Below are 24557 nucleotides of genomic sequence, written 5' to 3' on the forward strand. Positions count from 1 at the left end.
TTCAGCCAGCTGGTTGATGTTGACAAGTTGGTCGCCCATGTCAAAGATAATGGTGACAGTTGATGACTTTGCATAATACAGGAGGATGAAGAAAATGTCAGAATCCTTTGCTCTGACTCTGACTGTTGTAATGTGAGGCATTTTGGTTTGGATGTACTGCATATAAATGATCACCCTCACATCTGTTTCCTCATGCTTTGAACAGATCTCAGGTAGGAGTTCTTTTGACATCACTCCAGCATTGTATTGTATCCTGAAAGCTTGACCAGCCTCAATGAAAATGACAGGCCTTCGGAGGATGTCTTCCATCATATCTTGAGAGCTCCAGTGATCCAGAAGTAAATGAATGAATGCCTTCTTGTTTTCATCATTCGTGAGAAAACCATTCCAGTCAGCAGGTCGATGAGCATTCAGCCCATTAACCATAAAGCGTTCACCACAACCTCTGCGATCCCTCTCAGCTGATTTTGGTGAATAAAGACGGTCAAGGTACGTGTCTGTGCTGAATACTGTTTCAGCTGCAGCTGGTAGACTTCTGAAGGTGCGCTCTGATATGGTCTTCATTGTTCGTGGCACATCACGCATGTAGAATGAGGAGTTTCCATCTTGAATGAGAGCACATTGGTTTGGAGAAGGAAGTTGCACATTCTCAGCATCTTTGATCATGTAGTTCATTCCTTTTGCTTTGTTGGTTTTTGCGAAAAAGCCATCGATTGTTGAGATGGAGTATGGCGTCAGAGTCAAGGGATAGGTCATAAGTTCAGAGATGCTTATTTGTGACTTGAGTTGTTGTGATTTGATGAAGATCTGAAAGATGAACCCACTTGTGGCCTTGTACTGGATCACCTTCTGGTTTGATGCCACAAGCTTCCTTTTTAGTGTGGTAGATGACATTGTCTTGAATCTGTTCCTCTTGATAGGTTCAAAGAAAAGGACCTTCTTTGTTTGAAGTCGATCACGAATGAACTCCTCTTTTTGAGTTTTGCCATTTTTTAGGGCATTTAGTACATCATAGCGCACATCTTCTGGCATAGCTGCTCCTGAAGTCAAACTTGTCAAGGGCTGAGAAGTCTCAAGCTGAAATGGATTGATAAAACTCTGAAATGCTTCTACTGTTTGCTGGACTTGCTTCTCAGACCGAGTGATTTCACGTGGTCTTAGATCTCTTTGCTGCTTCTCTGTATGTTCACCTCGGCCACTTGTCATTTTCCACATCTCTTCTACATACTCTCCTTTGGCATGGGCAGTCAGGATATGGCGTTGGCTGGCTTCATAATTACTGGTGATTCCACTTATCCCTGCAGAATATGTTCCAGATCCTGAGTTTGACTTGAGCCATTTCATAGCTGTCTCTTCTATCGTTTTGTCGGTGTGGCAGCGGTTGCCTGGGATATGTGATCTGGATACACTGATCGCTCCGGCACGCAACAGTTTCTCAGATCCTGGATGTGTTTCCTCAATGTGTTCAAGAAAGTATCCCAAGTATGTGAGGAAACGAGCATAGTTCTGCTGGTCTGAGCAGAAAAAGAGGTCTGGCATGTTGTTCAGGATGGCTTTGTATCCTTCGTAGTCATTCATTTTGATTGCCTTATTCATTGACATGACGAGCCAGGTGCAGTCCATGTATTCCATCCAAAACTGTCCAGTTTCTCCCAGCTCCCCATTTCTCACTGCTTCTCTGAATGCATGATATTCTGCCATGTGTTGAGATACATCATCTGATGAGAGCACTTCAGAAAGAGTAGGCTCATTCAGAGTGAGCTTTTCCAGTAATGCAGTCGTTTCTGGAGAGAGCGGTTCATGAGTTTCCAGAAACTTGTCATAGAGGAGTCTCTCCAGTGCTTCCAGCATGGATTTGTGTGTGTTCATTGCTCTGTCCCAGTTCTTTCCATCGGTGACCCCAACCACTGAGCCAGAAGTGATCAGTTTTGCTTCCAAAGCTACTTCTACCCATCCACTACCTTGACAGTATCTTCTGCCTATTCCTTTCAAGTATGCTCCACATGAATGGAATGTACCAATGAGGATGATGTGTTTTTGGTATTTTCCAGGTTCATCCCATATCAGAGGGTAGGCTTTCATACAAACACCTAAATCAAATGTACTGATGGTGTACTCTTGTCCAGCTTCAGAAGACGCAGCTTGGCTGTATCTAAGACATTCTTGAATGGTTGCCAAGTCAGTTATGGGAGCATTGATCATGGGATAGTAGCCAACTGTGGTGAGGCATTTTGGAGACTGACCAGTTATAGACACCCACCCTGACAAACCAGGGATGCGCTGATCCTCAAAGTTGATTTTTCGAGCCAAGATCCAAATTATATCAGCATCTGATGATTCTGATTGAGTGTTTGTGGTTGAATTATTTGAAATAGATGACACATTTGTTGGTTCAGAGCGTTTCCGCTTGTAATAAGTTGGCAACTCTGTTGTAGGACTTTTAAATGATCGCTGTTTTTTTGTAGACTGAGTGTGAGGATTAGACTCTTGTGTAGGCTGTGTGGAGGAAAGTGCTTCTGCATTTGCACAGGACTCTTGGGTAGGCTGTACGGAGGAAAGTGCTTCTGCGTCTGCACAGGACTCTCGGTTCGGCTGTGCTGAGAAAAGTGCTTCTGCATCTGCACAGGAACCTAGATCTTGCATGTAAATCCCTGCGGCGGTATGAATTGATCCTGCCCCATATACATCTGATACAAGCTGATCAAAGTTGTCCCAGTCACTGTGGAAGACTGCTCCTTCAGGTTGTCCCTTGATAACATCTGAGTTGCTGACTAATGAAGCACTTTCCACGATTGAATTGGCCAGAGCTGTTTCAAGTTCAATTGAGTATGTGTACGACTCACAGTGACCAAGCCTATTTATTAGAGTGGTGATGCTCTTGGATCTAAAGAGATGGCGTAGTGTCATACAAAGTAAGATGTGTTTTTTCATCTTCCATTGACCTGACGTAACTGCTCTGCAGATATCTTGAGAAATTGATGATGCAAGACGTTGCTCCCGACATGAGGGCTTCTTATCTCCACAAATGAGATTCAAAACAAATTGTAGAACCTGAAAAGGAATCTCCTCTTTTGGTTCATGGAGATCATGAGCCCTGGGAGGCCAAGGAAGTGGTTTAGAGGTTTTGAAGGCAGTTACAATTTTCTTGTGAAGATCATGGCTGACCTCTTTGCTCCAATCAGTAGCTCCCAACTCATATGCTGAATGCACAGTCATCTTCATGGATTCGAGGGACTTGCAAAACAAAAATGTGTCTCTGAATGGGCAAGATGAGAAGTCAATACAATCTTTGAGATCAGGGCAGCATTCAATTTTTTGTCTCAGGTTATGGCTTGTGATCTTAGCAACAGCTGCTTCTTTGAATTCCTTCAAGGTTTCATTATACAAAACTGTGAGATGAGCAAGTTTGACAACCTGGCCCTTTTGGATAACTTCAGTTTTTATATGATCATGCACCCGAGTGAAAGCTTTACTGATCAGTGCCTTCTTAGTAGCACTTTCAGCTGCTGCTGCTGAAGTGTCAGGCTGGGGTGCTCGCTTTACTAAGTACTGCATACGACAGCATTCATGAAACTGTGCCTTCTTGGCAAAAAGATCAACTCCTCTGATTTTGATCAACAAGTCTTCATCACTGAGTTCTATTGCTTTTTTCTCTACATTTTTATATGCATTTGATTGGAATTTCTGCAAGCAATACTTTTTGCCGGATACTTGCTTCACTGTGCTACTTCTGCAGAAAATGCAATAGATGCCAAACAAAACTGAAGAATCATTATGGTCACGTTTAGGTCTGGTGGAGTTATTTTCTGATTTACACTGGCTTAAAGCACGGTTAGCATTACGAAAAAACATTCGTCGACAGTTTTCATGATACCCAGAATCAGAAGATAATACATCTGGAACAGACTCACACACATCTTGCATAGCACCATAATCAGATGTTTGTGTCTGAAGTTTCTCTTTCAGACCCTGGATAGCAATAAAGTCACTAACTGGATCCGCCTTTGAAGACAAAGTAATAAACTTGTCATTAACTGTCCCCCTGCAGCCATGCAGGATGCAGTTTTCAAGTGAGGACTGAGGTGGTGCTTCATTCTTCTTCTTCTTTGTTGAACTCTGGCCAGCTGTCCAGTCTTCATCATTTTCTTGCTTCTTCTTTGGCATGACTGGTTTACACTGTTCCTATCTGAAAATAGGTTTATTCATTACTACAGTTAAATAATTTATATTATGCAGTATGCCAATAGACATAAATTGAAATCTAATGTTTTGCATTTCATTGACATCTTACCTCAAACAGGGATTGATGATACTAGTTCTATTGGTGGCTGATTCTTCTTCCTTGAAGCATTCTGGCTAAGTATCCTGTAATGATCTTCTTTTTGTCTCTTTGTCACCTTACTGCAGCATTGCAACTGTCAGAAAATCAGTATCAGTATTAATTATAGCTGCTGCGTAGCAATGGTCAGTCCTGGGCAATTTTAGACTATTCTGAGCAACAAGTGGAGAATAGGAAGATGAAAAGAAAGGTGAGCATTTTGCATCAGTTGAGGCTTGAACTCATAATTTCTGGCATGAAGGACAAGGCTCTATTTCACTAAGCTAATTGGCAAATGTTAAGTTGTGTGAGTCTTCACAAATTGACTAAGCCAGTCACATGATAGCAGCCGCCTATGCATGGAAAGGCAGATTTCAAACCACTGTAAAAAAAAAAAAAAAAAAAAAAAATCAGTCATCAAGACAAAAATCTGACAATGATGATCTCGCATGGGACTGGACCTTTGTGCAAAGTTTGGTGAGTTTTGGCACATGGGAATGTTGCATAAGCTGAGGTTTGAACTCGCAACCTTCAACACCAAGGACTGGCCTCGATCTCACTGAGCTTAAATTTCATGTAGTTTCACAAACTGACTGAGCCAATTACTGACCTGCAGGACAGCAGCCATCCATGCATGGAAAGGCAGATTTTAAACAACTGTCAAAAATTCAGTTATTAAGACAAAAATCTGAAAATACACATATTACATCTAGACAGCATGGAGATATTGATCATTTGTTTTTTAAAATGATTGATTTGCTGCATAAGTGAAAAATCAATGTTTAAAAATGCCATTCTTGCATTGAGTCCAATTGTTCACATGAGAGCAAAATTCAAAATGCTGTCAAAAATTCAGTTTTTGAGATACAGTTCTGAAATTTGCCACACATCATCTACCAGGACGCCAAAATTTTGTCATTTTTTTCAAGAACATTGAAGATTTATTTGCTAAGAATTTGCAAGTGTATGTTTACAGTACCATTTACAGTCAAACATTTTGATACACTGTAGGCTCAATTTTTGATGTGTGGATCGTTTGTGTAGGACAGTCTGAAGATGCTCTGTAGCAAGTTTGGTGACATTTGAGCAAATATTGTGGGAGGAGATAGTTTTAACAAGTTTTACAGTTTTTGAAAAAAACAGAGTGACGGATTTCATATTTTGCAATAGGTTTAAGTGCACAAACGTTTCTTCAGTATTGGTGCTACATTTTTGTGAAAGTTGCAAAGTTGTAGCACATATGGTTTTCAAAGTTTTGAAATTTAGAGGCTTGCTATAGCGCCACCATCAGGACTATTGGCTTGTGTTTGCATCTGAGGTAATCTGGCATAGGACTGGACCTTTGTGCAAAATTTGGTGATTTTTCACACGGAAGAAAGAAAGAAAGAAAGAAAGAAGAAGAAGAAGAAGAAGAAGAAACAGGAATAAAACAGGGACCTGGCAGGGTGCCCAGCCCCTAATTACAACTGTGACATTTTGCACAAATACACACACAGCATAATTTCTCTCAAACTCCTGCTCTCATCAGCTAGTCTGCCGCTCTTGCTCTTACTAACTAGCTACATTGGGCTAGCTATGCTAGCTAATGATCTACATGCTGACTAGGTAATGTTATAAACTTGAAGTAGAGTTGCCACTATAAATTTTCTCGCACATCTACTCTCATAAGATCTGCCACTCCTGCTCTCACTAGCTAGCTACTTTGGGCAAGGTATGCTAGCTAAGCTAAAAAGCTAAATACTTAGTGTTATCAGTCTATCAGGTACAGTTGATATCAGTCTATCAGGTACAGTTGATATTTTCATGCAGAATTGTTTGACACCAATCTCAATTTCTTTCTCAGAGAAATAGATTAACTTACCCCCAAACTGTCTTCGCTGAATATCTTCAGTTTGGATGAAACATGGTTAGGGTCTTGGTTAATTGGGTTTACGTGCCAGAAAATATGCTTAAACCCATTTCAACTGATAATTCTGGAATTTTCAGCTTTCTCCGTTTTGGGGTACAGTGGAGATCTTTGGTCATAGCGGCTGTAATCCTATAGATAGAAAGGTCACCTTGGACTTAAATTGAAGCTTAGAAATGTGGGAAGTTTTTAATAAACATTTTAGGTAGTGAAACAATAACGAAATGTTTGAAATTGATCACTTTTGATGGTACGTTTTCAGGCGGACAGACATTTTTTTTGTCTTTTGCGGTATGTTGAGGGTGATAATTGAGAACTGAAAGGCAGGACATCCCTGGATCTTTTTCTGGTAGTTTCCCCTATGTGTCAGGATACATCCTGCAAAATTTGAGGGTTTTCTGACCATTTGTGCAGTTGCAGTACCTTAATATGTACAATTACATAATTTCGCCAGGAGCTTTTCCCAAAATGGGGGTTTTTTGGCCCCTGAGACCAAACGTCACCGAGTTGGGAGTGGTCGGTATGAACTCGTGATGGCCCAAGGTATAAGATAACAGGAAATCATAGTGAAAAAAACTTAGCAAAAAACATCCTGAGGGGTGGACCTGGCTCCCGGCCTATAAAGTCAGCAGTATAAAAGTCTAAGCTTTCTGGAAGAAGCTGTTGCGCATTCTGGTGATTTTGCTTTTCATGCTTCTGAACCGTTTGCCTGATGGCAGCAGTTCAAAGTATTTGTGGAGCGGCTGAGAGGGGTCTCTGACAATGTTCAGTGCTCTACTCTTGCAGGGATGGGATGTTTCCATGGAGCCATGTCTCCGTAAAAGCAAGCACACAGCAGTCTCCAGTCTCTGCGGGTGTCTCTTAGCAAGCGTAGCTCGTCCAGCTTGTTGTCGAGGGAGCGAACATTAGAGAGCAAGAGCTACGTTACTGCTGGTCTGGGGGGGTTAGCCTTTAGCTTAGCGTGGATCCCAGCTCTCTTCCCCCTCCTTTGTTTATGTTCGCACCTCTTGTGCTTCCTCCTCTCCCTGGTGACTGCCGGTGTAGACACAGGTAAAATTCCGTGCTGGCGTAGTATGTCCACATCAAAGCAGAGTGCCTCATTTCTCGCAGCATGCTTTACTGTTGCTGTACTGATGTTTAATAAAGTCTCTCGGCTGTAGGTTATGCAACCTGAGTGTCTGGGTTAAGCAAAACATTTTAAACATTCACTCTCGCTGATCCCTGGAGGGGCTGCTGCGTCCATGCGCGCCGCCATCACAATAGCAATACAATGCCGGCTTCGTCTGTGGTTCGGGATCGGAGTTGGGCTCAAATACATACAGTTGTATAATATCACGCTCGGCGATAGCCATGACAATCTTACATAAGATGAGAACTCGCTTTTGACAAGTTTTCAAATAGTTACTGTATCTCGTTGGCTCTGTTTTTCTCTCACTCAATATGGCGGCGCGCTATTGTTTACGTCCCAGAATGCATTGCGCAGTGACGAAGGTTGATTGGCCGGCCATATGTCACTCAGAAAACAGTCACCCAATCAGTGGAGAGGGGCTGATTCTCTCTTCTGATTGGCTAAACGAACCGTGCTGCCAGAGCTCCGGGATAAAGGCAAGAGAGAGGAGCTATAAAACTATATTTAGCAGACCACAGGTCCTCAAAACCACTGTACATCATGCTAGGGATATCAGCAGTTAAAATAAAACCCTAGAAAAGTGTACACCATGGGGCCTTTAAAATGTAATGTTACCTAAGAACTAGCTGATCTAACATATTCTAATACACAGTATACATGTATAAACTGTCATCAGATCAGTTTGTAGCAATGTTTCTGTAAGATAGTACTGTAAGTAAGGCCATCAAATAAAAGTGTAAAGTCTGTAAAAAAAAAAAAAAAAAAAAAAAAAAAAATGTTGGTTATTTAAGATGCCATTGATTACATTCATATCATAGAGCCCCCCTACCTCAAACAATCCAGGGCCCATGAGGAAAAACTGAGGAAACCAGGTGGAAAGATTTGCTCTTTTCTTTTTAAATGATATTCTGTCCTGTGTCTATCTCATGCCATAGACATACACTTCATTTTGGAGTCCTTCATCGCTAGGAGTCAGCACTTGATATACAAAAAGGCAACGCAAATGATGCATTATTGTCATTTTAATACTTTGATGTTGGGTTGAAAGTAATTGTTTGCCATTATCTGTATGAATAAATTAAATACTGCTCATTTAGGGGTATAGGGAGGGCTCCATGGCTGCTGTCACAGATGCACTGGCCTGGTCCATTGGGCTCTTTTTCAGCCAGCTTGCTTGCTAACTGGTGGAAGTGTGTTATGTAGTCACTAATCATTTCAATCAGTTAGCAAGCAAGAGGACTAGATAATGAATAAAGAGCACTGATAATGAACCTGCTCAAAATTGTGTTTTGTTTTTTTGCTTTTCGTTTTTTGGTGTTTTTTTTTTTTTTGTTTGTTTTTTTGCTGGGATATATCCACTTCATCCATTTTGGAGAACACTCTTTCTGTCCTTCATCCCTGTAAATAACTTTCCAAATCTGTCAGCCCACTGGTTGATTTTTCTCTGCCCTTGTTCTCTCATGTTCTCCCTCACCTACACATATTCATGTATAACTACACCTGCAAACAGGTATGAGCAGGGTCCAAGCCCCCTGCACAAGTCAGACCCAGCGCCTTGCGGAGCCCACGCAAGTCGGACCCCCAGGCCCGCGCCTCCCAAGCGAGTCTCAGGACCAGAGCAGTGACAGACAAAGTGTGATGCAGCTGTGATTCCATTACATATCAAAATAGGTCATTTTATATAGGGACATATAGGCCAGAATTTAGCCTCACTTTGAAGCTAGTTTTAGCCAACTTGCCGTATACCAAGCATGGTATATGCTCAGTTGGCATGCTTGGTATACGCTCAGTTGGCATGCTTGGCACCAATAGATTCTGTTGATTGTTTAGTTTCAAATGATGTCTTTCCTCTTCCTGTGGCTTCAAAAATGAGTCTGCTAGATCCTCTGAAAGACAGAGTGTAAGCTGTGGCAATCGGCGGCCAAATGGAGCATAAGGGTTATTGTCATTGACAAATTTCAATTTGTGGAAAAAGCACTTTATAATGGCCAATTTACACCAATATTGGCACATAGTCTCAAAATTGTATGGGAAACTAGTTCCCAAAGATTTGTGTAAATTAGATGAACAATCCCAGAGATATGTAAATGACCATAACAGCGCCCTCTAGTGGCCAATTTGTGCCAAATTTGCACAGACACTCGGTGTCTTATGGATCACTTAGCTACCAAATTTGGTGTTGATTGGACAAGTCGTTGTGGAGATATAAAGCACTTCCTGTTTTGTACGTATTGGAGAGGAAGTTAAAAAATTGTAACTTTGGCATTTTTTGTTGTATCAAAATTCTGTAGATTCTGTGTGCCAAGTTTCGTGAGGATCTTATGTATGGCCTAGGAGGAGACTGAAAAGTTTGGTCACACAAATTTTGCGATTTTGTGGAAAAAATTGTAGGCAGAAATGGGTGTGGTCTATATCATGAGAATCGTCTCGGCCCACTGATCATGTGGATATAAGGCATTTGAATGTGCCACTTATGGTTTGGGAGTTATAAGCCAAAACGCATTTACCTTGATTATAGCGTCACCTCTTGGTGGACGTGTGTAAATTTTGGTGATTGGCATTCCTGCAACAGTCTAAACCTCCATGTAAAATTTCTTCAGAATAAGTCTTACTGTTTAGGCTGCAGGCTGAAAAATTATTTTGACTGGGGTCGCCGGCAGGTCCACAGGCTTCAAAGTTGTTAAAAATTGCAACAACAAAGTTTCTCTTGCGTAAAAGCGGCATCTAAATTTGTGTCAAATTCGATGAGCACATTCTGAAAGGGATATAAAACATCATAAAAATAAAACGTCATAAAAATATTGTTTCCAAGAAAATCACGAATTTTAGTTCTAGCATCTAGCGACCAATTGGCTCCAAATTTTGCAGAGTCCCTCAGGAGAGTTGGGGAACAAATAGGGTGACCACCTGTCCCGCGTAGTGCGTGCACGTACAGCGTTTGAAGCCCATTTCACGTGTCCCGCAAATTGAGACCGTGTCCCGCATAATCAACTCTCAAAAAAAAAAAAAAAAAACTTGTTCGCCCGGGGATAGGGCGATGCGCGTTAGTTTTTTCTCCTCCTGCGCTGCTGTGTGCTCATGCCGGGGCATGTGTGTGTGTGTGTGTGTGTGTGTGTGTGACTGAGGAACACACACCCACCGGCGCTGTCTGAAGCGTAGTGCGGCGAGAACAAAGTTAAAACAGCAGCACACTGGCTTAGCTTGTCTATTCAGAGAAGAGGTATCACTTCGTCTTATTTTTCAATCTATGTTAACACATGCATACTACTGCTCATTCATTGGTTGCTGAATTGTTAGGTCTGTTTGATAAGCAATTTACATTTTTAAAATAATAATAATAATTTAACATATTGTTAAAAAAAAAAAAAAAAAGCCAACATGATGCAGGTCAAAGACTAAAAAAAGACTATTGACTAAAACTAGACTAAAATACTTTGTAATTTAGTCAACTAAAACTAGACTAAAATACTTTGTAATTTAGTCAACTAAAACTAGACTAAAATACTTTGGATTTTCTTCAACTAAAACTAGACTAAAATGCCAAGACTTTTCATTGACTAAAATGAGACTAAACAAAAAAGAAATCAGGTTGACTAAATATGACTAAAAGTAAAAAGGGCATTTGACACAAGACTAAGACTAAAATTAAATTGAAAAATAGCCGATGAAATTAACACTGTTATAAGCTATTTAATTTTATTTATATTTTCCATTGCAATTCATTCACTTTAAATAAAAAGTAAATCTTAAGTGGAAGGTCATCTGTCAATTAACTGAAATGTTTAAAATATTATGAATATCTTTTATTTAGGAAAAAAAAAAAACACATTGAAAGCTAAGGGCTCATTAACAAGGGTGGCTTATTCATGAGCACACAGCAGCAATTACATATGTTAGGGGAACAGGGCGACATTAATATACCATGTAAAGTGGTATCTGCTGGAAATCAGTAAACCGGTATCTGTGAGTCTGCCCGCCGAGTGGGGGCGCCGCCACGCCGGGCGGTGTCCCACATTGTCCCTCAGAATCATACCCCTTGTCCCCCATTGGGCTTATTAGCAGGTGGTCACCCTAGGAACAAAGGAACTTAAGTTTGGTTTTAATCAGACATACAGTTCAAGAGATATGACACACTTCCTGTTTATGCTGCTCGTTTGCGCTGCTTGTGTGTAGTCTGCGTGTGCTACCTGTTGCCTACCTGTGTGGGGAGTCCTGGTTTACTGTTTGCTGTTTTGGGTAAAAACTGCCGATCTGATCTGATCTGATCTGACCGGTGTTCCCCGGCTGTGATCCCTCCTCGTCCTGAGTCGCTGTACTCTCCTTGCTGGTGGCTCGGAGGAAGTTTCCACTTTCTTTCTGTGCTGCTGGTTCTGGGAGTTGTGCTGATGCGCTGGCTAGCCGTTTCTCCTGCCGGTTGACTTCATTGAGGTAAGTGGAAACTTGTCTTGTGTGGTCAATTTTGCGGGGGAATGGTTGCCGGCTGTAGCTGGATCTTGCAAATCTGTGGATCGGTTTCCCATAAACTGTAAAACTGGTTTACCCCTGGAGTTTCGGGTGCTACACAGCTGCTCGTCTGCTTGCGTGGGATGTGTGTGTGTCTGAGCAAGCCTTTAGGCTCCCGCTCACTTGCAGCGTGTTTGTCCGGGTCACCTCTGAGCAGCTGGGCTCTTCACACCAGCCACATCATCGCGCACCTCTCCTGGATGCGATGGCCCCGCCAGCTGAGATTGCTGAGCTGAAAGGTGAACCTGAAAGGTGAACGCAGGCACCCCGATCCAGGTAGTGCGTCACCAGATCCACCCGCAACTCTCCTGATACCGCTCCTGTTTCCAAGTGTCCACGGGTGATTATTCCGCCACTGCACCCGGTACTGTGACTCTCCCGGCACACATCATGAAGTCCTGCTGTTAAGCGACTCACTCGTCAGATTTGTTCAACTTCCTCAAACAATTACTTACTGTTTTTCTGGCTTTAAGGTTGCTGATATGATTGAACAAGTCCCTGCTATTATCAATCTGCATCCCTCTGTCCACACCGTGATTGTACACCTGGGTGCGAATGACGTAATGATGAGACAATCTGCTAAATTGCACTTTGAGTTTTAGTCATTAGCAATCACTATTGAGAGCCTAGGAAAAATCTGTATTCTGTCTGGTTCAATTCCCACCTTGAGAAAGAGCCCTGAACATTTTAGCTGCCTTTTTGATCTGCATTCCTGGCTGCAATCTTTCTGTACTGCTACCAGTTATGATTTTATTGACCATTTTGATTCATTCTGGAAAGAAGAACACTCGCTCAGATGGGATGGTATCCATATATCCAGACATGGGGTGAAGCAATTTGTGGCAAATGTGATAGATTCTCTGCCTAACTTATATGACTGACATATTTCACTGCAGGTCCCTATCCCAGATAGTCCTTTCAACTCTGATGTCAAAGCTTTTAATATTGAAACTGTTATTTCTAATCGAAATATCAAAGCCCAGAAATTGCTGAAGAGAAGGTCAAACCTGATTTCTATACCACTGAAAAATCAAAGCCCCACCAATAAGCTTGCACATGAAGAAGCTTAACTTGGCACTTTTAAACATCAGGGCACTTACAAATAAGACCTTTGCTATTAATGACCTTATCAGTGAAAACAAATTAGATCTTATCTTCCTCATGGAAACTTAGTTAAATTCAGATGGGGCGTCCGTGTTAATTGAAGCATCCTTCCTAACTATAGTTTTATCTACTCAATTCATGAAGGGAAGCAAGAAGGAGGATTGGCTGCTATTTTTTCTGATACTCTTAACTGCCAGCATCTGAGCTCTGGTAGTTTCTCATCTTTTGAACACCAGACCATTATACTGGAAAGTCAAACTGTTTATAATCATCTATTGACCACCAAAGCACACAGCTTAATTTTTGCCTGAATTTTCTGAACTGCTTTCAGTCTGTAGTACCAGCTATGATAACATTCTTCTAACTGGAGCTTTCAGCTTACATATTGATAATGCGATCGAATGCCACCGATTTTTTGCAGGTCTTGCAGTCTCTTGATTTAGTAATATCTAAAGGGCTGAATACTGTGGTCAATAAGAATTTTCGATTTAAATATTTCAGATCACTACTGTGTATTTTTCAATGTCACCATTGCTGGCCTAGAAAAAATTACACTGAGCAGCTCATAAAAAGATGCTTTTTTAGCCCATCTTCAGCTGCAGATTTCTCTAGCCACATGCATGATCAGCCTATCCCTGATGAAATCATATCAATTCATGATAAAGTAAACCACTTTAACTGTAAATTAAGATCAACTCTCGACTTGGTGGCTCCACAGAAAATTAAAAACAAATCACAGAAAAAAGAAACACTATGGAAAACTAACCGAACACATCTGTTGAAGAGGGAATGTCGTAGAGTTGAACAAATATGGAGGAAAAACAACTAACAATTCACCGGCAGATCCTTGCAAAATCTATCAGTGTCTATAACAAAGCTTTACACAATGAAAGGCAGGCATATTTAATTCATCTAAGATTATTAGTGACAATGCAAATAACCCCAGAATCTTATTTTCAACTATTGACCGCCTTTTAAATCATCCCCAGTTAAAAGAACAGATGCACCGATTCATAGTCAAAATGTGAAGATTTTGCATCTTTCTTTGGAAAGAAGATAATTGATGTCCGTGCCATTATTGCAAATGATACTGCTAATCAAAAACCCACTTGCTCCACAGGATAATTTTAATTCTTTCTTTAAAATTAGTGAGGTAGAACTTAGAAAAATTATCATGCAACTGAAATCCTCCACGTGTGTGCTTGATGCCATTCCCACTTTCTTTTTTAAAGAGGTTCTAGACAGTATTATCAGTGATGTGCTTGACATTGTAAGCTGCTTTCTTGAAAATAATACTGCAGTTGTCTTTACTACATTTCAAGTAACAGAAACAGAGACTGAATTTCTTCACTATCTACTTTTCTCATTTTGGAGCAAGCCATTTTCTCGTCATATCTCCTCTCTTCCACTATTCTCTGGTGCTGAAAGGTAAACAATCGATTTGACTGGCTTGGCTATTGATGATGCTCCTGTTGTATTAGCTAGATTAGCTGCCCATGCAGTCTGTAGCCGTGACCGTTAGAGAAAAAATAACAACGAATGATTTATTTATTAATATTAGAATTGTCACCCACTGGACCACCCCTAACTATAAGGGTTTAGGCTGAAGTACCAGTTTTATGTGTGGAAGAATAAAAATAAAAATAATAATAAAAATTCAAGCAAAAACAATAGGATTTCCAGCACCGCTGGTACTGGGAGCCACGCTGCGCTTGCAAAGCGTGACTCCCAGCCCATTCGGGCTTGGACCCCTAATTACATATAATGAAGAATGCCTATTGAGAGGTCTTTGCTTAATATTAATGCAATGGTGGTTGACTGAGACCTTATCAGTAATGTACAACTTTGTTCTGGTGGTTCAGTAGCAAAGGTCCATGTCTGATACAGCATTGATTAGATCAAGCTGATGACTGGATGCTCAAACAGTCCATGATGTTAAGGACTGATTATGATGATAATCTAAGCTTGTTGATGAAGCACACAGGCTTGATTCAGTGTCAGTTACAATCTGAATACATTTTGTAAGGTTGATGAATCTTGTCCACCCTGTATCATCCCCAGATATTTGGGTCCGTAGGTAAAATATCATACAGAGCCGGCCCTGGGACTTTGGTGGCACTAAACGAGATTTTGTTTGTGGTCCCAAAATACATCCAGCACAACCATCAAATCATGCACACACTGTTCATAACTGCATGAACACACAAACACACACACACACACACACACACACACACACACAAATACAAATAAACATGAGAAATGGACAAATGAATTAACAATTAACAACAATTTCTTACTTTATTTTAAATAATGTATATTAAAATATATTAAAATTTGAGAAGTTACAAAACCCAACCAAAAGTATTCATAATGCTAAATAAAGTGAACATATTGAAACAATAAAAGCAACAAACCTGATAAAAAAAAACAAATAAATAACAATGAACAATCAACGTGAGTGCAAAATATTCAAAATAAAGTTCAGACTGCAAAAGTATAAACTATTGTACAAAGCAAGATGCTGAAGATGATGTTTCTTCTGCTGCAGCAGTATACGTGCGAAAGAACTTCAGTAATGCCCCTGAAAAGATGATTTAAATTATTTTTTATTCTTAAATATAAGGCACTTAAGATACATTACATGTATCTGTCACCACAAACGCAATTTTTTCAAAACTTGCTGGAAATCCCGGTAAAATAAGACAGTCGCCTAAAAAGTAACTTCTTTTTAGACCACTTTCACTTGTTTCAAGATCATTTTCCTTGTTCCATTGGCAGTTTTTTTTTTTTTAACTTACTGAACTTACTGAACTGTGTTTTAAAAACAAACAGCTAGCTAAGAGGAGGGCTGGGAAAGTGGAAATTCGAGAGAGGTCGGTTGGTTTGACAAGATCCTTTATTTCACACGTGAGCGGGCAAATACTCCCCGCAAACACACGCGCCGCACAGATCGGCAGTGTGTGTGAGCTCATCCTATACCATCATATAGCAGTCAAACTAAGCTGCATTTTCACTTCCACTACCAGGATGCCAATTAACACATACACTAGCGAAGAAACCAAAACACAAAACAAAATCCTCTAGGAAGGGAATTTCTCGGCTCTGTTCTTCTTCTTTGGCAGTTTTGGCAGCGACTTCCAGTGCACTCTTGTTGATACAGCGCCACCACATCGGCGCAATGCTTCAACTGCAGTTAAAATGACATCCATCTACCACGGCGCTTGTCAGAAAATAACAATTTTCCCGACGTCAGAGTTTTGAGAGCCGGGGGCGGCTGAGGCGGCCGCCTCGTAATTTTATATGCAGGAAAAACCCTGGACAATATCAGAATAACTTTCTGATGGACAAATATTTCCCAGTGCATATTTCCATATGGACAATTACACTTCAGTGCAATATATATATATATATATATATTTTTTTTTTTTTATGGGGGTATGGTTTCTTCAGGTCCAGGGTGTATGGCCCAGTACCGGGAGACACCCCTGGGATGAGGAGAATTAATCACCTCCTATTTGTGCAGTAATCCCCCTCCCTCCCCCTTAGCTGCTACGATGTTTCTGTTTACACTGTTTATCCTGTTTGTATGGACAATACATTTCAGTGCAATATGTTTATGGAGTTATAGTTTCTTCAGGCCCACGGTGTGTAGCCCAGTACCGGGAGACCCCCTGGGATGAGGAGAATTACCTCCATTGTGAAATACTCTCCACCCTGCTGCTACGACGTTTCTGCTGTTTACACTGTTTATTCTGTTGTTTACACTGTTTATTCTGTTGTTTACACTGTAAATTCTGTTTTATCTATTTATTCTCTTTTGCACTCATTATTATTTAGCTCTTGTTTTTTAGCACTAGTTATATAGATTATATTGCACTAGTTATATAGTTTATATTTTAATTATTTAAACTGCCCCACAATTCCATCTCTGTTGTAATCCGGAAGCCAAGCAACGACATTTCGTTGCCAAAATCTCACTGCTGTGTTTTTTTTTTTATTATTATTTTTTGTGCAGTGACAATAAAGAAAGTCTAACTCTAAGTCTATAACCTATACCCGGCCGCACACCTGTGTGCGCAATGGCATTGCACACTATTAATGCGTTACAGCAATTGGTGCACATTGGCTACCCAGACGAAACCAGAGCTTATTTCGTCTGTTCTGTCTAGTTCTTGCATGACACTCATGGCACGTATTTTTCTTCTCACCTAGGCACAAACCTGCCAGATAGGAAGCGCGTTTTCAATTACCGACAGGCCAGGGCGAGACGGAAAACGCCTTCAGTATATTGGCAGCACGCTTCAGAATCTTCAGCCGTCCCATCGACTGCAGTCCTGGAAAGGCAGTGAAGATAGTGAAGGCATGTGTTGCCCTTCACAACTTCCTAGCATCCACTGAACGTGCCAGGTATATGCTGAGTACCTTTGTGGATAGGACCTCTGACAACGGAGAAATCGAACCTGGAGAGTGGAGGCAACATGTTGCAGGGGACAGGAATATGGTTGATAGGCCATAGTGTGCAGTCGACAGACACTCTCGAAGAGTGACGCTTGTGCGGGAGCAGCTCACCGACTTTTTTTTGTCAGAGGCTGGTGTGTTTCCCCACCAGAGAACTGGTGGGGAAACACACCAGAGAACTGCTGGGGACTGACCAATAAATTGATTAAGATCGCTCTACTTATGTGTTTTTATTGTTTAAAACGTTACAAATAACTCTAGCCTCCATGAAATGTCCATGAAATGTTTATAATGGGACACTGCTTTGATAGTAACAATCAGGTGTATACTGTAATATCCACAGAAATTATAGGCAATGTTGTGAAAACTGGCTTGTTTATTTAGTAATTGAATTAGCCCATCACTTATCCCCTTAAAAACAATAAGTAGGCTAGGATATGCCTTGGAATGTAGGCTACAATATTGAAATGGTGGTAGCAGGAAATTCAATTTAATTTAGCCAAAAGCGGAACTTTTTTAATCTTCATTTACACTACAGAAAACAAAATCTTGGTAAGATAGATTTAGGTAAGATCTTCTTAAATGAAGACAATATAGCTTTATTTGAAGGCTCATGAAATATATTCATCATCTAGACATTTTTGCACTGGTTTTCAGTTATTCTGAACTTGTTTGTAGGGTCAAACATCTAAAAAGCAAAAATGGCTACCAGTGCATTGAGTATTTTCACTTCAAATATACTAGGCAAGTAAAATTTGCTCAATGCACTGCAGCCATTTTGGCTTGTTTTAAGATGTTTGACCCTATAAACAAGTCAAGAACCACTGAAAAGTGCAAAAATGAGGGCAAAAGCATTCCATGAGCCTTATTGTCTTGATTTAGGAAGATCTTACCTAAATATTTCTTACCAACATTTGGATTTTTGCAGTGTAGCCTATACAGACAATGACATACAAGAACATAGAACATAACACATAACCATGATTAGAGTTCATGGTGACGCATCAACTGTTTGATGTCGCGCATCAGAATGGCACTTTGCTCCTGTGGGATACTTTTTAAAAGAGTGCACAGGTAATTGCAAAAAACGTTGTGTATGTCGCTCCTCTCTCTCTGCCTCTCTTGCTCCTGCTCTCTCTCCCTCTATCCCTCTCTCTATCGTGCTGTATCTCCTGCAGCCTCTCAACGATGGCAACCTCACACGAGTCACTTGGCACGCTGGTCTTGCGCTTTCTTTTACGGGAGGCTGATATCGGGGTGGTAGGGGCCGGGGTGATGGAGAGAGATGGTGAGGTAACAGAGGTCAGAGCCACTGGTGTTGGCGTGGTGGAAAGGTTGGAGTGAGATGGAGGTGGGAAAAGGTAGAAGAAGATTTTGCAGACCTTTTTATATTTTCGGTGTGCACAGACGAATTTATCTCGGACAGCCTTCCAATCTTTTTTAACTTTTTCAATGGTCTTTCCCATTGATGCAGCAACCTCTTTCCACACATTTTCAACAGCTATTTTGTTGGAGTGCAGGGCATTACATGCGTCAATACACGTGTAATGCACATTTTGTGACGCATCGATGCATCATGGTGGCCAATGCGTCACAAAGCGTCACGATGCATTCGTGTTTGCGTGCCTTTGCGTCAACTATGAAACGGCCCTAAGACTTGAGTAGCACAGCCACGAAGTGTAGTGGTAACATACATGTAATATAGTCAATCTTGGGAGTTACAATCAGTATTACCAGATTAAGTCTACCTATCAAAGATACATAGAATCTATCCCAGTTCTGTAACAACATGTAGTTTTTTTTTTTTTTGCTTTTTTTTTTTTTTTTTTTTTTCAAATCTATTTATTGAATTTTTGCAGACATAACAGCATGGCATATCAAATACAAGGTTTGGTATGATGTCTGTAGTGACAATCAGAATCAGAATCAGAATCAGAATCAGAATACTTTATTGATCCCCAGGGGGAAATTACTTTTTGTTGCAATAACAACTCCCACTCAAAGTGTAAAGTAAAAAGAGCAATTAGTCAAGAAAAATAAAGAAAGGAATATAAATATAAATATAAATATATATAGAATAAAAAGACAGAAAAAATATATGTACAAGTGCAAACATGGACAGAAGTTATTGCACTATAGGTTATTGCACCTAAATATGGTATTGAATATGGATTATTGCACTATAGGTTATTGTGCATAAGTATGGTATAGAATATGGATTATTGCACAGGTTATTGCACATAAGTATGGTATAGAATATGGATTATTGCACAGGTTATTGCACATAAGTATGGTATTGAATATGGATTATTGCACAGAGGGAATTTGCACAAGAGTTCGTTTATGGGGCCAGCCCACTGACTCAGAGTGTCACTCAGAGTGAGGAGTTGTACAGTTTGATGGCCACAGGCAGGAATGATTTCCTGTGTCGCTCTGTGGTGTATCGTGGTGCGATCAGTCTGGAGCTGAAAGAACTCCTGTGTCTGACCAACACGTCATGGAGCGGGTTGGACACATTGTCCAGGATGGCTTTCACCTTGTGAAGCATTCTCCTCTCTGACACCACCGTCAGAGAGTCCATCTTCACTCCCACAACGTCGCTGGCCTTGCGGATCAGTCTGTTGAGTCTGTTAGCGTCCGCTACCCTCAGCTTGCTGCCCCAGCACACCACAGCATAGAGGATAGCACTGGCTACCACAGAGTCATAAAACATCCTGAGCATAGTCCTGCAGATGTTGAAGGACCTCAGCCGCCTCAGAAAAAAGAGGCGGCTCTGGCCCTTCTTGTACAGGGCATCAGTGTTCTTCCTCCAGTCCAGTTTATTATCAAAATGAACCCCCAGGTACTTGTAGTCCTCAACAATGTCCACATTGACCCCCTGGATGGAAACAGGGGTCACCGGCACCTTGGTCCTCCTCAGGTCCACCACCAGTTCCTTGGTCTTTGTCACACTAAGCTGTAGATGGTTCTGCGCACACCATGTGACAAAGTTGCTCACAGTAGTCCTGTACTCCACCTCATCACCCTTGCTGATGCATCCAACTACTGCTGAGTCATCCGAGAACTTCTGGAGGTGACAGGTCTCTGTGCGGTAGTTGAAGTCACTGGTGTACAGGGTGAAGAGGAAGGGAGAGAGGACGGTCCCCTGCGGTGCCCCAGTGCTGCTCACCACTCTGTCTGACACACAGTGCTGTAGGCGCACATACTGTGGTCTGCCAGTCCACAATCCAAGACACAAGGGAGGAGTCCACCTGCATCGCCATCATCTTCTCACTCAGTAGAGCCGGACGGATGGTGTTGAAGGCACTGGAGAAGTCAAAAAACATGACTCTCACCGTGCCCCCCATCTTGTCCAGGTGTGTGTAGACGCGGTCGAGCAGGTAGAGGATGGCATCCTCAGCTCCTAGTCGGGGCTGGTAGGCAAACTGGAGGGGGTCCAGATGTGGTGTGACCACAGGCCGGAGCTGCTGTAGGATGAGCCTCTCCATGGTCTTCATAATGTGGGAGGTCAGCACCACTGGTCTGTAGTCTTTGGAGCTGCCGGGGCGCGGCGTCTTCGGCACGGGAACGACGCAGGACGTCTTCCACATCACGGGGACCCTCTGTAGACTCAGGCTCATGTTGAAGATATGCTGGAGAACTCCACAGAGCTGGGGGGCGCAGGCTCTGAGCACCCGGGGACTGATACCGTCAGGGCCCGCAGCCTTGCCAAAGTGAAGTTTCCCCAGCTGTCTTCTGACATCCTCTGCTGTGATGAACACTGTAGATGGGGGTGGATGGGTGGGGGTGGAGGTGAGAGAAGGGCATTCACAGGAAGATGAGAGGCAGTCAGGAGGGGGAGGGGGAGAGAGAGGAGTAGCTGTCGTCAGGGGCCAAACAATAGAGGTGCTAGTGGAGGTGTTGATGGTGGAGTCCGTGGGGGGTGCAGGGACCGCTGTATCAAATCTGTTAAAGAACAGATTGAGTTCGCTGGCCCATTCCACGCTGCCTTCAGTACCTCTATTTCCAGCCGGCCTGAAGCCGGTGATTGTTCTCATCCCTCTCCAGACCTCTCTGGTGTTATTCTGCTGGAGTTTCCACTCCAGCTTCCTCCTGTACTCCTCCTTAGCCTCTCTAATCTTGCCCTTCAGGTGTCTCTGGATGTCTCTCACCTCCTCTTTGTTGCCAGCCCTGAACGCCCTCTTCTTGTCGTTCAGGATGGCTTTGATGTCCTTTGTTACCCAGGGCTTGTTGTTGGGGTAACAGTTTATTGTCTCTGTTGGGATAATGGAGTCAACACAAAAGTTGATGTAGTCCGTGATGCACTCTGTGAGCCCGTCTATGTCCTCTCCGTTTGGCTCACAGAGTGCCTGCCAGTCTGTGACCTCAAAACACCCCTGCAGTGTCTCATAAGCCTCCTCCGACCATCTCCTCACTGTCCTTGTGGTCGCAGGCTGGCTCTTCACCAGAGGCACATAAGAGGGTCTGAGGTGCACTAAATTATGGTCTGACCTACCCAGCGGGGGAAGGGGAGAGGAGCTGTATGCATCCTTCACGTTGGCATACAGCAGGTCCAGTGTCTTCTCCTCCCTGGTGTGGCAGTTCACAAACTGTGTGAAGCTGGGTAGTGTTTTGTCCATGGTGACATGGTTGAAGTCACCCGAGATGGCAATGAATGCACTCGGGTGTTGAGTCAGTAACCGGGCTATGGCGGAGTGGATGACGTCACACGCCGTGGTCGGGTTGGCGGACGGAGGAATGTACACAGTCACCATAACAACATGAGAAAACTCCCGCGGCAGATAATATGGACGGAGACCAACAGCAAGAAGTTCGATGTCCGGGCTACAAATGCGCTCTTTAATAGTGATGTGCATAGGATTGCACCACTTGTTGTTTACGAGAACGGCAAGCCCACCTCCTTTCCGCTTACCGCTCCCGGTGCAGTCCCTGTCTGCCCGGACAGTCTGGAAGCCACTGATGGAGACGTTGTCGTCGGGGATGTCCTGGTGCAGCCACGTCTCCGTAAAGCACATAAGACTACATTCCCGGTACTCCGACTGACTCCTGGCTAGCGCTGTTAGCTCATCCATCTTGTTAGCCAGCGATCTCACGTTGCCCATGGTGACGGTGGGGAGACTCGGTTTGTACCTCTTATTCTCCATAAGTCTCCGCTGTCTCTTTCTCGTTTCTCTTCTCCGCTGGTTCTTCTTTCCTCTGCAACCCCGGTGTGTTCTCCTCCAGCTCTCCTCGGGGATGTCTGCCGATCTGGTCGCTATGCCGGCCGGCTTCATAGCGATCTCTGGTGTAAACAAAGCGGCCGTGTGTTTGCTGTGCCCGGCAGAGTGTAAAAAGTATACACACTGCCAGTAAAAAGACTAAAACTCTCTCCACCAGCATGTTCGGAGAGGGAACGGCTTATTAGGTAGTAGGAACAAAGTACTCGAGTAAGTAAGTGAAAAAGATAGTTAAAAAAAATAGGAAAAGTTAGAAAACGAGCAGGAGCGCTTGCAACAGGCTGCATGTACGGTTGCACATGCGCACATGCGAGCACCACTTTGTCCCTCCAACCCTCCCCAAACACACCCACCCCCCTTCCCTAGCGATCACAACCAAAATCAACACTAATCAAAAAAGCACATGGACTCAAAAGAAAAATACCTAAATAAATAAACAAACAGACAAATAGATAAAAATTAATCAATTAAATAAATAAATAAATAAACAAATTAAAGCTGCAAGCAGCGTTGGACGGGCCCTCGCCCCCCGTGCACGTCGGGGACGGCGCACGTGTCAAAGTGCAGACAATTCGTCCGTTTGTGCCAGTGTTAAGGGTATTTTCGGTGCTTTTATTTAAAGAGTTTTGGGCTTTTATTTTGAAAGGCCGAGGACATCCTAGTGTGTGACCGACACGAGTACTGGCAGCTGTGGCATGATCACACCAAAATGCAGGCAGACACAGAAATCCTCATTCAATCCAATGGAGAAGTCCAGAAAACCCACCCCTGTTTGAGGTGTCACTGTTCGGTCACCGTTTAAGTTAGAGACTTTATTCAGAGTTTAAACAGAGTTTAAACAAGTCACAAGACTCGGATCTATAAATCTTGTATTTACATGATTTTGCTATCTTTTACCGTTTTTGAGTTATGGCAGTTTTAGTTTGAGAGTGTTTTGGATGGCAAGTCTGGCTAACAAGGTAGTGAAGGCAATGACACGCCGTGTTGTGATAGGCAAATTATTAGTTGGGGAGAGACCAAAAATAGCAGTTAGGGGGTTAGGTTCTAAATCTAAGCTAAGAGCACGTCCAAGTGTTTTAAATATATTGGACCAAAAGTCTGTCAGTCTCGGGCATGTCCAAAACATATGTATGTGGTCAGCAGGAGCCTGCTTACAATGATTGCAAGCATCGCTCTGATTTGGGAAGCACCCGTTTTATAACTAAACATAGCTGTCATTTGTTCCGATCATGAATCCGATAGGTAGCTGGCAATAATTGTGTTTTTCGCCTCTGTATTGAAATGTAGGCTTGTAAAGACACAAGCAGTATTTGCATTGCTAATAAATCCAGATCCTGCTCCACCCGGGGCCAGAAACTGTATGGGGAAAGCAGCATTACATGCTTGACTGAGACGCGGCTCACGAACATCATCCCCGACTCACTGATCAGTTTCACCGGAGTGTGCAGTTTTATGTGTGTTGAAGTGATGAAGCTGCCGTGACAATGTAATTTCCTGCCTTTTTAAAGGATTAATAAAGTATCATTCATTCGTTCATTCATTCATGATGGTTATTGTGATTCTGAGCGAGCGTCTCGCGCACCCACGTCATCACGTTTTCCGATGACGTCATGACGTGGCTCTGAATTGGCTCCACTTTGCTCTTGACTGGTGGAAAAGCAAACCGGTTCTTCGTTGGCACCAGTTAAGCACCGGCTCTAGCACCAGCTCCGAACTAGCACCAGGTTCTCTCTGGTGGAAAAGGGGCAAATGAGGATAACATTTCTATGGGAGCCCAGGGTAAGGAGCCAAAGGCTAAGGGCTCAATGGCTATGTTGAACAATAAGGGGGAAAGTGGGCAACCTTGGCATGTCCTGCGCTGGAGAGAGAAAGACGGGGAATGAAGGCCATTAGTGTTCACAGATGCAGAGGGGTTGGCAT

This window comes from Myripristis murdjan, chromosome 24 (genome assembly GCF_902150065.1).
Source record: "Myripristis murdjan chromosome 24, fMyrMur1.1, whole genome shotgun sequence".
Classification (NCBI taxonomy): domain Eukaryota; kingdom Metazoa; phylum Chordata; class Actinopteri; order Holocentriformes; family Holocentridae; genus Myripristis; species Myripristis murdjan.